Source organism: Mobula hypostoma, chromosome 6, assembly GCF_963921235.1.
Source record: "Mobula hypostoma chromosome 6, sMobHyp1.1, whole genome shotgun sequence".
In the NCBI taxonomy this organism is placed as follows: Eukaryota; Metazoa; Chordata; class Chondrichthyes; order Myliobatiformes; family Myliobatidae; genus Mobula; species Mobula hypostoma.
Window position 1 is genome coordinate 49,993,597 of NC_086102.1, and position 18,028 is coordinate 50,011,624.

At 38.5% G+C, this 18,028-nt stretch overlaps 1 protein-coding gene across 7 annotated transcripts in view; it reads left to right on the forward strand.

Annotated features, from left to right (window-relative positions):
* Nucleotides 1–18,028, forward strand: part of bcor (BCL6 corepressor) — a 299,088-nt gene that overhangs the window by 178,093 nt on the left and 102,967 nt on the right. The window contains exon 1 of one of the 7 annotated variants that reach the window (XM_063050811.1): nucleotides 11,295–11,926. The exons of the other annotated variants lie outside the window; for them this stretch is intronic. The gene's annotated coding sequence lies outside the window, so the exon portion shown is untranslated. Of the gene's footprint in view, nucleotides 1–11,294; nucleotides 11,927–18,028 lie in introns of those variants that run through there. 7 annotated transcript variants of the gene reach the window in all.

Below are 18,028 nucleotides of genomic sequence, written 5' to 3' on the forward strand. Positions count from 1 at the left end.
AATGATGGAGGTTGTTAGAGTAATTTTTGGGTTTAGGTTGTTTACACTTAGCAAGTGGCTTTGGCCACCAGTCTTCTGTAACAATGCATTTCCTAAAAGCTGTGAATATCAGAATCTGAGTCCATTTGTAACAATGCATTTCCCAAAAACTGTGAATACCCCAGCCCAGACCTGCTGGTGTCTGTTGGATGAATGTAATCAGGTGTTAAGTTTTTTATGTAGCTTCAAAAGAAAGCATTGTCTATACTTTGTAAATATGAATTGCCCTTTGTGGGTAGCAAATAAATATCGAGCCCCATGTTGGGCAGCAGACCTTTCCACCGAATTGTTTTGTCAAATAAAGAAGCTGCTTTGTATCTACCAGTAACTGTTTCTCCAGTGATTTCATTCACACCACAACAGAGGTCAAAAAGATCTAACCACAATCTTCTAAACATCATTTAATGGCCCAAAGGACTGGGGGCTAGCACATTTCATTTCTATTTCAAAAGGAAAGAAAAATCCATATTTAATAATTTTAAAGAATTATTTTAGGTAAAATGCTATATTTATAAAATAAAAATATGGATAACACTTATGAATTTTCAGGGTTAATTTGATAGAGTGCCAACTTTGAAGATTATTGATAAAGCACATGTAGAGATAGGAAGTTAGCTCAAGGATAGAAAGCAGATTTATAATTATCTTTTGGAGCAAAGGGATGTAAACAGTGGCATCCCCAGAGGTTAGTATTAGGTTACCTCCTCCCTGATGGTAGGAATGAGAAGAAGGCCTATCCTGGATTGTGAGGATCCTTAATTTTGGATTCTGCCTTTTTGAGGCACCTCTTTTTGAAGATGCCATCAATGGTGGGAAAGCTAGTGTCCATGATGGAGCTGGTTGAACCTACAATCCTCTGCAGTCTTTTCTAATCATGTGCATTGGAGCATCAATACCAGAGGGAGATGCAACCAGTCAAAATGCTTTCCAGGGTACATCTGTCATAGTTTGCAAGAGGCTTTGGTGACTTACCTCACCTCAAACTTCTAGTGATGTATACCCACTGATGTGTCTTCTTCGTATTGCATCAACATATTGAGTCCAGGATAGATCCTCTGAGACATTGATGCCCAAGAACTTGAAACTGCTCCCCTTGCTGACGCCTTAATGAGATCTGGTTTGTGTTCTCCCAACTTTCTCTTCCTGCAGTTCACAATTAGTTCCTTGATTTAACTGACGCTGAGTGCAAGATTCAAAATTCACGATGTTTAATGTAATTTCTGGTACACAAGTGTAAGGGAGAATGAAATAATTGTTACTCTGGGTCCAATGTAACACAAAAAAACACAATAAGATCAAGGCACAATAGTTTTAAAAAAGCACAATAAATATAAAGGGGATATGTATAAATGTATATATATGTATGTGTGTGTGTATATATATATATATATATATATACAGAGAGAGAGAGAGAGATATTGTAAGATATTGTATGTTTATAAATTGACACTAGGCACAGGATTGTCTATATATAAGGTGACTGACAGGAAATGATAAAGTAGTGCAGGTTGGGGGTGTGGAGGGGTGGAGGTGTTGATCAGCCTTACTGCTTGTGGACAGTAACTGTTTTTGAGTTTGGTAGTCCAGGGATGGATGCTTCTCCCTAATGGGAGTGGGACAAACATTCCATAAGCAGGATGTGTGGGATCCTTCATGAAGTTGCTGGCTCTTTCCTGGCACCTTTCTGTATATACTTATGTCTTTGATGGCAGGTAGGCTGGTGCTGGTGATACGTTGGGCAGTTTTGGCTACCCGTCCTGTCCGCCACAGTGCAGTTACTGTACCATGTAGTGATGCAGCTTGTTAGGATGCAGTCTACTGCGCTTCTGTCGAATGATGTGAATATACTGTAGATGTGCATAGCCCAGCTCTCTCCAGCCTCCTCAGAAAGTAGAGGCATTGGGAGCTTTCCTGATTGTGTATAATGTGTTTTGGGACCATGAGAGGTTGTGCGAGATGTACTGTCCCAGGAGTTTGAAACTGTTTGCAATTTCCACTGCTCTGCTGCCAATGTGAAGAGAGGTTTGAGTGGTACGAGCTCTCCTGAAGTCAATAACCATTTCCTTTGTCTTGTTGACATCGAGGAAGAGGTTATTTGCCTGGCATCAGGCCTTGAGCTCTTCTACCTGCTCTTTGTAGGCCGCCTCATCATTATTGGTGATAAGCTTCATCACTGTCATGTCATGGCGAACTTGACAGTGTGATTACTCAGGTGTATGTTCATGCAGTCATGCACGGCAGTGGGCTCAGCAGACAACCCTGGGGGGCACCAGTGTTGAAGATGATGGGGAGGGAGGAGCAATTATGCATCCTGACTATCTGCTGATTAGGAAGTCCAACACCCAGTTGTCCAGCAGTGTATTTAGACCAAGGAGTAAGAGTTTATTCTCAAACATCTGTGGGACAATAGTGTTGAATGCCAAACTGAAATCCAGAAACAACATTTTGCCATAAGTGTCCTTGTTTTCTATGTGTGTCAGGGCCAGATGCATGACAGATGCTATGGTATCTGTTATAGAGTAGTTCTGTCAATAAGCTTATTGTGAGTAAGGTTGTTGTTGCGACACCACTCAGTTTATCTCACTCCTGTACGCCTTCTCATCATTATTTGAGATTCTGTCAACAACAGTGAAAAAGCTAAGGTTGGAGAAGAATAAAATTAGTACAAAATAAAAACTAGTGGGAAGAAGGAACTTAGACCATAGAGTGATCTTTTAAAAAAATATAGGTGAGAATTTAAAAAATTATGCAGTGCTACAACTAAAATGAATTTTGGTCATTGACCATGGTGTTGGTAGACTGAAACTTGTAGAGCAGGTAAGAGCTACAGAGTTTATACAAGTTTGGTTGGATCCAGCCAAGTGGGCATTCAAGTGTTTGAGTTGCAAAGCAACAAAGGCATCATAAAGGATTTCAGTTACATATGAGTAGCATGGATAGGCTAAGGTACAGGTGTAGGACTAAGTAGCCATGATGATGGAAAGGATTCTACTGCAGAAGCTTCACTTGAGATTAAGTAGGACATCAAGACTGCCGAAAGTCTGGTTGAACTTTTCCTAGGCCATGGTGAGAAATAGCCAGAGAATATAATACATTGTGGGGATTAAGGATTTTGCCATTGGTTTTCTCAATACTTGGAGGAATTTTATTGTCCGTTGTAAAGAATCACTACAAATTTATTATGCAGATGAAGCTGTTCAGCCCATTGTGTCATACTGGAGAAGTGCTAGTCAAAACCCCTCCTAACAAATGTTTCATAACCCTTCAGTTAATAATGCAAGTTGATGATGAGATGATGTTTAATTGTGATTAAAGTTTCTACCTCTATCACCCTTTCAAACAGTGAGTTCGTGAGTCCTACTGCCATCTGGGTGAAAAAATATTTCTTCATTCCCCCTGTAATTCCACTTTAAATGTGTCCCTCTGCTGGGGGTGGGGGGGAGGTTGGGAATAGGTTGTTTCTGTTTACTGTTTCAAGGTATCCAATAATGCTATAAACCTCAATAAATATTCCCTCAGCCACAAACCTTTCAAATATTATTTTGGTGTTGGCTGTCTATTGTTTCTTGTCATTCTTCAGTACATGAATATAAAGGAGGTTGTTACTCCAAATCAAATATATATAAATATAAAAGCAATCCTCTGTATACTCAAGACTATAATTTTCTAGTCTAGATAATAGTCTTTTTGAAACCTCTCCAGTACAATCGTATCTTCCCTATGATGTAGTAACCAGACTTGTATATATGACTAAATGTGTAATCTAGCTAGTGTGGTATATAGTTTGGCATAATCCACTTGCTCATATGTGCCTTGACTAATAAAGGAGAGCAGTCCATATAACTTTATAATCACCTTTGTTATCTAACCTGCTATCCTTCAGAGGATCTGTGGACATACATTTAAAAATTCTTCCATAATATCTTCACATTTCTTTTGTATTCACGAGCTTTGTCCCATCTTTCCATCTACAGATCAGACCATTGATATCACCTTGTAGTCTGAAGTTTCCCTCCTCGCTATCGATGTCTTTGCCAATTTTAGTGCCAACTATGAAATACTACCATGCCTCTTACATTTAAGTTTAAATCATGAATTTACTATATACAGTGGATAACTGGGACACATTGGAACCAGTACATTTTGGCCCGTTTAAGCGGCTGCCCTAAATAGCGATGTTTCATGGAAATAATTAAAAGATATAAAAAGGACAAACTACCGTGTAGCTGAGTAACAATTTAAATATTTAAACAAAATACAGAACAAATTAGAACACTACCAATACCTCTACAGTACAATAAAACTGTACTACTTCCCAATAGTTATTGACAGAGGAATTCATCTGCTGTATTTTTTTGATTAACTGTAAATGATCAAAATCAATGCAGACACCTTGTGCAGATAATGGACTGCCTTCATACAATGCACTGGACAATTGTATCCTCCAAATCTTCATTTTCTTTGTAACATTCAAAATGATTAACTTGTTGAAGTAGTGAAATTGTTTTTTTTCCGCTCGTGGACGTTCCTGCCATCTCCAAGTCTGAATGCTTGAAACCACAATGAACAAAACAGTTCCGAATTGTCTTAGTGCTTATTTCTTGCCAACTATCAGTGACAAAAATCACTGCTATTTGAACACAAGTGCACAAGATTGATATTGTTTAAAAACTGATCACTCTAAGCACGGTGTAGTGTGTAACCGCCACACGATGTGCATGTGACTAACGCTAGTTAGAAGCAGCTCAGCAACAGTCTCCAGCCCCAATTAAGCGGCATAGTGTCCCAAATAAATAAAAGGAATCTTGGCTATTTTCTTGATTTTGTTCTTTAAGAATTCTCCCAAAAAATGGTTGCCTTAGTTAACCAATGGCCCAATTAACAGGAATCCATTGTATTACAAAAATATACAGAAAATACTGAGCATTTAAGACCTGTGCTAGAATCTGTAGTCCCAGCATAAAACACCTGGCAACTATTATGCTTTGCTTCCTGCTATTGAGCCAATTTTGGATCCAATTTGGCACATACTCTTGCAACCTACAAGCTTTTACCTTTTTGACCCCACCTGGAATGCTAGACAAACTGTGTGACAAATCAGAAATATTGGACAGGGTGAATAAGGTGATAATAATTTAATGCATACATAGAAGCTGATTTTATTTTCAAAATATCACCAAGGGGAGAATAGAAGTGAGAAACAAGGCTTCAAAAGAGACCCCAGAGTAATAGTGTAAGGCAGGGAAGGGAAGCCATTATAAAAGGTTATTTGACTATATCAGAATAGCTAAGAAGGGGACCAAATAATAGAAGTCCTCCAAAATGGAGAACTGAAAAGACTTAAACAACAAAAAAAATATATATATATATCAATGCTGTTCTTTCACAAAAATTCATAAAATACTGGTAGCAGCTGGAAGACAACTCACACTCATATTGTGCTGGAAAGTTTTTTTTTAATCCATAGTGAAAGAACAGTGATAATGTTGGTATAAACGGTCAGAGATTATTTGAAACTTGATTCTGTGTGAGCTTTGAATTTTTCTTAAAGAGAAAGTGTTGAAGGCTCTAGGTCAGAGGTCAAAGATGCTGGATGAACCATTGAAATTGGTCACACATCTGGTAAGGTGACAACTGGGCTGGTAAAGATGACATATTCATATTTTGTAACGTGAAGATAAGTTCTACTGTGTATTATTGAGACTGTTGGTAACTCTCAATTAGCATATTTAACCTATCGTGAAATTAAACAGCTTAATGATTTAAATCAGGCCCCTCCATTTTTGGACCAGTTATAAATGTCTATTTCAGGTCACAGGAAAATATTATTAAATAATAACAGAAAAAAACATAAGGACGATAGTTTCCTTTTAGGAGTATGCACAACTTCTGGGAGCTATTAAATATGCAGGCAAACGGCTAACATAGCAGGTGTCTATATCTTTAATAGATCTCCAGTTGAAAAAACAAAAAAAAATGTGTGTTGGAGCTATTCAGAGAATGGAGCTAAATTATTTAGTAGTGCCTGTGCTTGGTGGAAAGGGGGAGAGATAAGGGTTGGTTCCTGAAAGCGATGGTGATACTCTATTATTCTAAAGTGTCATTGACACTTTTAAGAATCTGGATGTAAAGAAAAGATGATTCAGTGTTATTTAAAATGCAAATCAATCCTCAACAGGTTTTTGTACAATACGCAGAAGAGGAAACAATGTATTATCTAATTTAATCTACTCAGGATGATGATCTTTGTAACTTGTATATGACATCGGTCTGAAATTACTCAATTGTTCTTCATTAACTCCCCTGTATTTCTCTAGTTACTTAACCCCAATTTTGTCACAATGCACAGTGGTGCTTCTGGTCTGCTGCAACATGAAATTCATTGAACCTCTAACAAACTTGCTGTATTTTTTCATTTGCTGTTCTTTCATTACAACAATGACTTTACCTCATAAAATAATTTACTGCCTAAAAGGCAATTTAGCATGTAATACAGCGATGAAAGCTGCTTTGTCGATGTCAGTCTTTTTCATTTTATTTCCCTTCTCAAGGCATTTACATTTGCTTTGAGGTTGAGTTCCATGAGTTTCTATACACCTGCCTACTATTCCTAACTCATTCCATTGTGCATGCAAGGAGAATGGATGGTGGATGCTGGTATAATATTTGACCATAGATACTTGAAGGCCTAATCTAGTCTTTGCTCTCAATCCATCGCCCACATTGCCCAAAAGTGAGACAGTTTGAATCTCTCCTGTTTAATTAGCGGAGTGTTTCAGCATCTGCTGTTATATTTCTGAATCGTCTATGAACCCATGATCACTACCCGCTATTTCGCTTGTTCACTTTTTTATATTGTAACTTGTAATTTGTTATACCTGCACTATATTGCTGCCACAAAACAACAAATTTTACAACTACAGTGACAATAAATCTGATTTTGATATTTTAGGTTTTGACTTTAATTGCGTAAAATTTATGGATTTTGTCCTAGTCATTACATATCTTTTATATTGGAATTTCAGTGATGTTATATGTTCGTCCTTTCCAGTAGGGATAAGTATTGTGGGTGCTGTAGCTGTTCTGTAAGAAGAAATAAATTGTCCATTTCCTTTCTTCAGATTATGCAAAATAAGTACTCATTTGCAGTAGTTTATACTCAGCGATCAGTTGTGGTAATTTATTTGGTGTGTGAGCTTCAATGAATTGTATATGTGTAAACATGTTTATTGTGTACTCGTTGAATGCTTTTGTTTTGAGGTTGGTTATTAATTTTTGAATATTAAATAAGTATATTATAACTTGATTAAGTGCAGACAGTAGAGTGGTCTTTTCATGTTAAACCATTTTATCAAGGCTTCAGTGTAGGAGCATCATAACAGTGCGGAATGAGGTTCATGTTTGGAAGTTGGAGGTTCTTGTTTGGACGTTACAGTAATATCCCGTTTTTATTTTGATTTTGTTTGAATTCAGATTTAGTTTATCTAACTGAGCAACAAATGTCAAATTCATGCAGAAGCCTGTGTCATAAATGAATGTTTCTGCAACTTTGAATTGCGATGCAGAGAAAGCGAATGGGTATTGATGTGCATGTGTTTATGAGAAGCCAATGCTCTGAATGGACGGCGGCTCTTAATGTTCCGGTAGTTTATGAAGTAAATTACGCTCTTAAAAATTGTTTTACGGTCGCAGCTTAGCCATTGCTGGACTTGATTTCTGCTTTATATTGTAATCAAATATCGGTACTTGGTCGGGTCTCGCCCTTACATCAAGCGCATTTTGAGGTATATTTGACGTTCTTTGTTCATGTGTGCAAGTTGGAAAATAATGAAATCTTTTGAGAAAGCTGTACGTGTCCGACAAAGTGAGAATGGTTCCAGTTTTCTTTTCACGTTTAAACTGTGCGGTTTGTGTGTCGACCCTTTCTTGTGCCTTCCTTTGCATGTTTCCTGTGTCTGTTTCGAGGCGTTTGGTCTGGGTACGAAGCTTGAGATTGGCGCTGTGCATATTACGGTGAAGCGGTCGGGTCGAGGAAGTGGCTCTAAATAGTGGGGGATGGGAGCTTTCGCCATCTTTGTCTTGTGAAATCGCTGTACTGGTTTTGTGGTGGAGTGCAACATTATCAGCGAGACAGGTGGCGCACTTCGCGCCGGGACCCTCGTAATCGGCAATTGGAATCAATGAAAAAGACGGATTTAATCCCCTTGAATATTTAAAATTATGAAACGTATATAAGATTACACAAATCTCACAATTTACGATGAATGCATATACTGGTCGCATTAAAAATAAATAACCACAGAATTTATTGCTTTATTTTAACTGAAAAGTAAAATATGGAACAAAGAATGTGGAAACAATCGTAATTGATAACACTTCTGTAACAACAGATAACAAATCAGCGAACCACGGTTGTTGCCTCTTAAACAGACGTTTCCTTTGGGGGAATTACAGAAATCAGCTGACGTTAGTTATAATTGTATCGCCTGCTCATTCCGAGACAAGGTCGCGGTTCCCTGAATTAGGATGTGAAACAGATTCGAGCAGATGTGTTCTCTAAAGTGAACTGCCATAACCCTACTGCTGTTTCTGCTTGGAATCGAGGCAAAACTAAAAGGGTTTTGATAACACCGGTGGAAATTTTGCCACTGTAAACGTGCTTACATATTCGAGTAGGTTGGCAGCTGGAGGCTGCGAGTGATTTTAAGAGGCCAAAGTGTACGCACCTCGGAGGACTCGAGAAAAGTAAAGCGCCGCGCAGTCGCAACACGCTGACACAAATTGGTGTGAAAGCACACCTCCAACTGGGGCATGATTGTTACATTAAACAATGCGGTGAACACAAACGGCCAGATCTAATCTTTTTAGTGGTAACAACCTCTCCCCTGAGGGGGAGGGGTCGTTAAACGTTCCCTCACCCCCCCCTTGCCTTGTATATTCTTGATATTAGGAATCTAATCTCCTTCATTTTGTGTCAGAATCGATGGCTCAGAGAAAGTTTGATCCATCATGTGGTTCATTTTTAATAGGATATAGAGAATGGAAAGATTATTCGTGTGTCATTTGTAACTCACGTATTTTTAATAAAGCCTAGTACTCAATTATCTAAAGGAAACTGGGCGCTAAATCTTTAAGACCTCTAACTCTTGCTATAACTGCATCGTGTGTTCAAACGTCCATATCCAGATCCTTTCAGAATTATTATACACTTATTATAAAATACAATGCTCTATTCGGAAACTATTCTCATTTTAAACAAGGTTCTTTTGTTGCTTCCTACTGAAATAGGAAGATGCCGCACCAATAAGGTGATCTTTGAGAAAGTAGTGAGAAGAGCAAACTGCGAAGAGAATTAGCAACTGGGCTTCCTTGGGGTGCCGTCGAAGACGATCCTTAATATAAGCCCAATCAGCCACAGAGAGCCCTGTTTCCGCTCTGGTTCAGAGAAACACGAACTGATTCTGCGAACGCCACGCAGCCCGTGAAGCAGCTGCTGCGAACTGTTAAGACGGAGATCCGAGTACACGAGCGCGTGTGGCTGATTATACGTGACTGAATGCAATTGCGGGGGAGTAATATGTAATGAAGGGAATGCGAGTTAAAGAGAGGTTGTTGGGCTGTGTGTAGAAAGAGTGCGAATGTGTGGAAGGAAGCTTAGGTGAATGTGTGCAAATGAGTGAGCGGTGCAAGTATGAAAGGAGGCGCGTGGGTGACCGCGATTATCTGTGCGTTACTGGGAAAGTGAGGGGGAACAGGGACGTGTCTGTGCGAGAGAGGGAGAGAGAGACGGAGGATATGATCCATCGACGCGTGAAGGAGGAAAATACGTGTTACTCAGGGCGTAATTCGTGTGCAATTTGGGAAATGTGAGAACTCGATAGAGCGGGGATAATGTTTGTAGTCGAGAAAACCTTTGTTTTAGGACCATGGATAATATTTCTGGACTAAGTTAGTACCAGGGAAAGAGCAATTATCTGTACGGCTGGGTACAGAACTGACTGAGCGAGAGAAGTGCATGTTTGAGCGACAGATTGTAAAAGAGGCCATGTACTAGCGAGTCTAGGTATGACAGCTCGAGAGTGTGTGGCCGCAGGAGTACGTGGGAAGAAATGAGTATACAACTCGCTGCAGGAGCCCTGTGGTTACGTGCCAGCGTGGATATACATGCCACATTTTTATGTAGGTGTCCCGAGTGCGTGAATGGGAGCGTCCGAGCGCTTGATGGAAGATTTCCCGCTCCCGCGCGAGACGTGCGCAAAGCGTCCTGACCTTCTGGTCAACTTCCGAGGGATGGGCAAAGAGAGGAGTTTGCAGAAACAATCGAATCATTATGAGCATTGGCGTTGTTCTTATACTTTTAATCATTCCTACCTATAACGCTTAGTTTCTATACTGAAGAAGTGTTGCAGTACTTAGGTCATATACATTTTGTACTATACTGTAAATTTTCAAGTGAAAACAATGGAGTGGCTCGTTCAGGAAAGCATACAATTTTACTTGTACTGTGTACCCATTAACAACAATCAAAAGAATAAGTATGCGTGAAGCACATCTCCGCTTAAGTCTGTAAACAATTTAAGAAGTATGACTGAACTTCAATTAATGGAATAAAAACACGACGTCTTTTCTTAATTGGCGTGATTTGCAGTCAATCTCCTTTTTAAAAACAAATTAAGAATAGATCTGGTTTATGACTTTCAAGTTTGGATCACAACTTCATACGTACAGATGAAATACATGAACCGTACCCAAGTACGTAGATATAATAGGTAATGTTAAAACTCAACATTAAATTACTTGTCAGTACAGGTGGCACTTGTATTGTTAATAGCCGCCAATAAATGTAAATGGCACTTTTTAAAAATTAAAGACCACCACTAACTACTTACTAGTTTGGGAATCTATGATGTACGTCCAAATGTTAGTATGGTTTTTACACAGTCCATAGCCAAGAAATGAATGATACAGCGGACAGAAACTTTTAACAGCATTGCCATTTATTTCTCGCGTGATTGAAGCTTGCGCTATCATGATACAAGCGTGAGTTATTTTGCAATGTATCCGTACATAAAATATATTATAATTAAAAGCGTTTTGTGGGGTATGCTGGCTGTGTTCATTTGTGTTTGCGATGTTGCTGGTGCGTGAGAGATTTTGGTATTGGGGTTACGAGCAGGAGGTTGATGTTTATGGTAATTGAAGTTAACGACTAGCCTTATGGGTAAAGAGGGTTTTTTTCAGTCCCGGAGCGGAGCTGCACACTCGGGCTGGATCGGAAATTCAAAAAAAATCGACTAACACTGTGGACGCTGAACCACGTCTGCGCCAGTGATCTGCCTGAGGGCTCTTCACTTCAATACTGCCGCCCCCACCCCTCCCCCAGAAAGCAGCAGCCCGAGGTTCGACAAGTTAGGGATGTGGGGCGATGGAGTGAGCGTCAACCGATAGACCGGATCGTTTGGCTGCTGTGTATCTGGTGAGAAGGCAACATGGCGCTGCGGAGAGTTCCGTGCCAGAGGATCACAGCCGATCTCCACCTGTACAGTGAACATTTACACTGAAACCTTGGCTGACTAACTGGAGCGAGCAGCCGCGGCGCTCAACATACCGTTCAGCTGCAGCCAGAGGGGTCGAAGAGCTGCGAAAAAGGCCTTTCCGTTGATGTTTTTTTTCCCCTCTCCTTTTAAGAGCGGATTTTCTTTTCTCCTTTGGTGGATATCCGGACTTGTGGGGTGATAAGCGTGCTTCTTTCACATTTCATACTCGCAAATGAGAGGTCTTTCTTGGCTATTAGAAAATATAAAGGCACGTGGATGCAGCAAAAAATAACAGGAGGTCGGCGTCGGAGTACTGGTCTGGTTATATTACGTGGAGAGATTGTAACCAGGTAAGAAGGGATTATGTGAACGGAGTAGATATGGACGGGGCTTTTCTAATCGCTAAAATCGCTGCGGGACCGCGCCGATGACTGTCGGAAAGCGGAGACTGTCTGGGTGAAAACATTTTTTTCCCAAATTGTGCAGTCTTCAATTAGTTTTTCAGTTTCAGTAAAAGTAGATTTCCTAATTAAAACACGCCTGTTTTTGATACGTTAGCTTGAATACGCATATCTAGTGAATATTCAGGATAAGTTTCCAGACTCGGATTAGCAAAGCGCGATCTTTGTGGGTCTGTTCTCAACTTCAAGATTCCGTTCGCAATCTGATCCATCGGCTTTACCAAAGACATTGAGCAGCCTATTATAACCAGACGTTAAGATTTGTAGACCTGCACACAAATTTTTTATATATTTTTTTAAATGCAAAGGCTTGTTGTAAAACGCTCGCCATTGTCCGTAGAGGAACTCGAGCTTTCGCAAATACTGTTTCGCTCTGCATCTGTTGTACAAAGAAACACGGATGTCTTCCACCACTAAGGATATTCGTGCAAAGCCCAACAGTGCAAAACGACCCCCTCCCCCCACACAACGATGGCTATGATAAACCTGAATTCCGCTCGAGTGGTAAACCAAATGTTTTTAAATCGCATCTTTTTTTATATCTTTATTCCATAATTAACACCGGTAAACAAAAATAACGGAAACGGTAATTCTGTATACTTCACGAGTAGAAAATTAAGTTTTTTTTTAAAAAAAGGGGCGGCGGCGGCATCATTTAAAATAGAGAAGCTGCTCCATATTTATGTATTTTTGCCAATAAGCTGCAGCTTACGTTACTGGACTACCGAAAAGGGATGAGAGCCAGTGATGGATCTTGTGGTGCAGAGTAATGATTTATGTTGATCAAGCAGGTTATTGCGAAAACACCTTTAACGGTATCAAGTGTTTGTGTTGTAGAATATTAATGCATAAACACTACATCGTTTTCCTTTCTGCGTGTTTATTGTCATTTAACAGTCTGGGAGAAATGTTAGAGCGAGATCTGGTGTTGAAGGTGCTGTTGCTAGCTGGTTACCTGGAAGGTGACATGTACCCGTGTGGTAACTGCCAGTTCTGCCTGATTGAAGGGTTTGGCCGTATTGTACGTCTCTGTCTAAATGATCGATCGGTCTAGACAACAGTGGTCGGCTCCCTGCAAGCTCGGGGATAATCGCAGGGAAAAAAAAGATGAGGGGAAGTAAACCGGACTCCGAGATGCGTCTTGTTTTTCAAACATACCGCAGACCTCTAAGCGAAGTGATCAGAGATTGAAAGTTTCGTTGAGAATGTCATGCTGTGGGTGTAGTGAGTATGCGTTTGCGCATATATATGTATATTCACACTCCCTCGTTTATCACCAGATTATCACCATGATAAATACTTGAATTTTAAGAGTACGAACACGTGCATTTCTCAGAATACTTTTATACAATTGCTGGATGTCTGATAGGTTATTTCACAGTTATTCAGCCTTTTCTCGAACTTTTTGTATTGCTGAAATGAATAAAGCCAATGAAAGAAGAGTTGATTGAGGTAGAAGTGCCGACAGTACTGCCTTTTGTCTGCTCGCTGACTTTGTGAACAAGGTCTGTGCATTTGCATGATTGGAATATTTTTTGGTAAAAGGACGAACTGATTATTACTCTGCAAGCCCATTAAGCCTACGCTACCTGTTTAAAACTGGAAATTAATCATAAATGTTTATTTATAAATGTTAGTACTTCCAGTATTTTCGACTTAATGGTTTTGTAAATTTTATTTAACACCGAGGTCATAAAACTTGTTAGTCTATATGGGCGCCCTGGTCAGCAACAATTAAGTAGAGTCCCACCACGCTGTTAGACGCAAAGTGGAAACACCTCAGTGTTACCGATCTCCATTCAAAAGGATTGCCACCTCCATTTAACTCTCGTTCACCTGAACTTTTATTTGCATTATTAGCAGGTTTCTTTTTATTTAGCTAAATACTTGTAGACAATTTTTTTTTGGAATTTGATGTTTAGTTAGGACTTTTATCACGTAGTAATCGCTATGATTTTTAATTTAATTATACTTTTGACAAATCCATTAAGAATATTTTTGAAGTAATGTGCAACCAGGATCCACCCAAGTTGCATTCTGTGCCGAACAATTTAATCCTCGAGTGAATTCCATTGGCGTCAGCTATGTTTCAAATCGGCAACATCATTAGCCATTTTAAAATAGACAACTTGCACAGAAGCATTATATACGCGCACAATTGACGCATGTTGAACATATTATGACAACGTATAACGCCACCTGGCCAGAGTCCCCAATCGGAACTGAGTAGAAAATAAGCATTTGTGAAGGTTGGAATTAAAAGGTATATCGTCACGGTGAACGACCAGAAAGAAGTCAGGTAAAAAAAAGTCCCTCTTGGACATAAATGGGTAAATTCTTGAGTAAAACCATTAGCTTCTACAATTCAACACTCTAATCAATGATAGAAACCTGAAATATCTGTTTCTTCACTGAATGTGATACAGCATAATTAGTGGGAAACATTTGTTCTTGAATTTAATTATTCCATTTTCACGTCAACAAACGTAAACTACTTATGAGAAAAGTCAACAAACTTTGATTTACCATTGAGCAAGGCCAATGATTTTAGTCAGTCGGCTGGAAATCACGAAAAAGACACTTTGGAGAAGTTGGCGTCCTTAGATTATAGTTACGCAACATTTGTGTATTTTTCAATTTGCACACCTATTCCCATGTTCTCTTTAAAATAATTCAGTTTAGGGCCGGGGTTCAGAATCTGGGGTCCACGGACCCCCTCGGTTAATAGTAGGGGTTCATGACCTAAAAATGGTTGGAAACCTCGGGATTAGGGCAATGTCCACGATGTCGTAACTCAAGCTATATTCTGTGCGTAGAGTGGGGCGTGAGAAAATACGTACTATCAAAATATCTGGCTGGATGTTTACTTTGTAATATCGCCCCTGAAAAAATTATTTGGTTCGCCATTCAGAGCTACAAGAGAACTCTTGCAGATATTATTGCATAGCGACGCAAAAATTAAACAAACACAAATAAATGCTAATGAGGCTCTGGTATCAAAATTTAAAGTAGACTTTTAAAAATTGCGATCGCTTTCAGCCATTGTTATCTAGTTTGCGTATTTACACAAGGCGGATATGTGATGTAGTTCGGGATTTCTATTAAACACTTGAACATCTTGTTATACAGTTGATTCCTGTTTATTGGGACACGTGGGGACTAGTGCATTTGGCCCATTTAGCGGCAGCCCTAATTTGCTGAAGTTTCATAGAAATCGTTTTTAAAAAAGGATAAGGAATGACAAACTACGGAAGAAATGAGCCGGTGTACTCTGACGTCTTCTTTTCGTTGAATGTAAATTAACAAAGTCAATGCAGATACCTAGTGTAGACAATGTACTACTTTCATACAATGCTTTTGATGATTGCATCCTCCAAATCTTAATTTTCATTGTAACATTCAAGATGATTGTCAATACCTTCAAATTCTTCATAATTCCTAATTTGTTGAAGTATGAACTGGATTAATTTTCACTCTTGGCCATTTCTGGCATCTCCAAACCTGAACGATTGAAACTGCAGGAGGAGAACAGTTCTGAGCTGTCTTACTGCTTATGCCTTGCCAACTAGCAGTGACAAAAATCACTGCTTTTTGAACACAAACACAAGCAACTGATGGCTGTTTAAAAATTTATCTGTAAGCGTGATTTAGTATCTAACAGCCACACAAGTGCATGTGACTGACAGTAGTTAGAAACTGTTGGGCATTTAAGTGGCATAGTGTCCCAAATAAATGAAGGGAATCCCAACTCTTTTCTCAATTAATTTTTGTTCTTTAAGAATTGGCCAAAATAAGCTGCTGCCCTCGTTAACCCATGGGCCAATTTGTCAGAATCAACTGTATAAACTTTGTGCTGTCAATTTTAGGTTAGTGTTTCTAATTCAAGGTGAGATCAGAACCCTAATGCCATTGGTGTTCCAGTACTTGAGCAGATATAAAAGTACATTGATTGACATCTATTGTGGTCAATTCAAAATGAGAATTACAGTTGAAATCTAGAACAAATATGCATAGTTAGATTCAGAAAGGGAGACAATGCATCTTTTTGTTGTGTTTAAAACATTAATGAGAAAATATTACTTTAGACATACGTTGCATCTTATTGAAATGCCTATCTAGTTAAAGAATAAAGACCCTGTCATGTGAACATATTGATGCATAGACCACTGAATCTGTTTTATCACACAAGGTCCACAGAAGGCATAATCAGCGATGAAGTTCTGCATAATGAATGGGTTAACATGGTACACATAAGATAATTGTCAGTTATTGAAATATTGGAGGTTTACAAGGGTCAGTTCTTCGTCTAATTTTAACTTGGCAAATACAACACAATGAGGATTTATTGTATTTAATTAATAGTAACTAGAAGAATGAAAATGAATGTTTAACACTAAGTTTTGTTCACTTAAAGTAAATGATGTTCCTCCACATGATACGGTCAGACACTGTGTACTGAAATTCAGAGAATAGAAACAATCCATTGTCTTTTTTAAAGCTTCCATGGTCAGTTGCCTTTTGGCCCATGCCTTCATACAATTGTTTCATAACACATTGTTCAGTGTTTGAGATTTTAATCTTAGACATTGAATTTTAAAGCAAATTAAGATGAATTGAGTAGTACGTTTATTTTTCCTCTGTTTTTTTTAAACTGTAAGGTTTTAGCCATGTTGTGTTCAATTCATGAATTGAACTCAGTGCCTAAACTTAATTGAATGCAGAGTGTATAATCACCCTTTCCTTATTCATCTAATATCAGCACTATTTATCAATTATGCTATTATATGATGTAACTTCACTTCAAATAATATTGGCTAATATCCATGGCATAAGGGTTTGTGTAAAGTACTATTAATCGGAACAGTTGTCAGGAATACTTAATGTGGAACAGCTGATGTGATAACACACAATGGCTGGATGTAACTGATACAATAGACTGCTAGCTGAATTTGGTGCCAAAATAAAAATTAGACAATATAAAATAGATTCTATATTTTCAATTTGAAGTACATAGTTATTTTTCTAGTTTTCATTGTGTACTTTTAAGAGCTAACAGAAAATGCTGGAAATACTTAGTGGGTCAGGCAACATCTGTAGAAAGAGAGAGTTAATGTTTCAAGTGAAAAGATCATAGACCTGAAATGTTAATTTTATTTCTCTTTCTACAAACCCTGCTTGACTGAGCATTTGCAGCCTTTTTTTTTGTTTTAAACAAGATTTTTTATATCTGCAATAATTTTTCTTGATTTTTACTCTTATAATTGAATTGTGCATCTTGTTGATGCTTACTGAGTTGTCCCTTAACGCTTGGTAGTCTATTGAATGTTTAAGAAGTTTAGCCCCTACAAATGTTCTTTCTCATGTATTTTAACATGAACAAATATTTCAAATCAGGTTTAACAAATAAGGCGATGTACCATGGGTGTCTTGATCTACAGTGATGTCTACTGTGTTGTTTTACATGCAATAGTCTTTCTTATGATTATGCGTGAGGGTTCCTACCTTTGAAACAAACTGGCATGCTGGACAGAAGCTTCCTGACTATGCTTTGATGATAAAAGAATGTAAAGACTTATTAGTCTGGATTTTCTGTCTTGTCTATTTGTAGCTGTCTTTGCATTGTTCTCTATAAACTGCATTGTTGGTAATTATGGAGCAGGTTTTAGAACCTCTCTCAAATGAGCATTAAGACTGAAATAATTGTATGTATTTTTTGGATGTTCTGAATGAAATGTAAAAGGATACACTGTCTATATCAGTGGATGCACTCTTGGTGGTACTACTTGCTCGTTTCTAACTGGCAAAATACTGCAACATTCGGGATGGTTAGAAGTGGAGAAATCTTATTGCAATCACTTAAAACAGTAAAAAGTAAAAACAACATAAAATACAGGCTATGTGGCAAGTTGTGACAATGTTTCAAGCTGTGCATTTTTGACAACAAGTTTTAATTATGAATCCAGCATCATAACATGTACAAATTTGAAACAG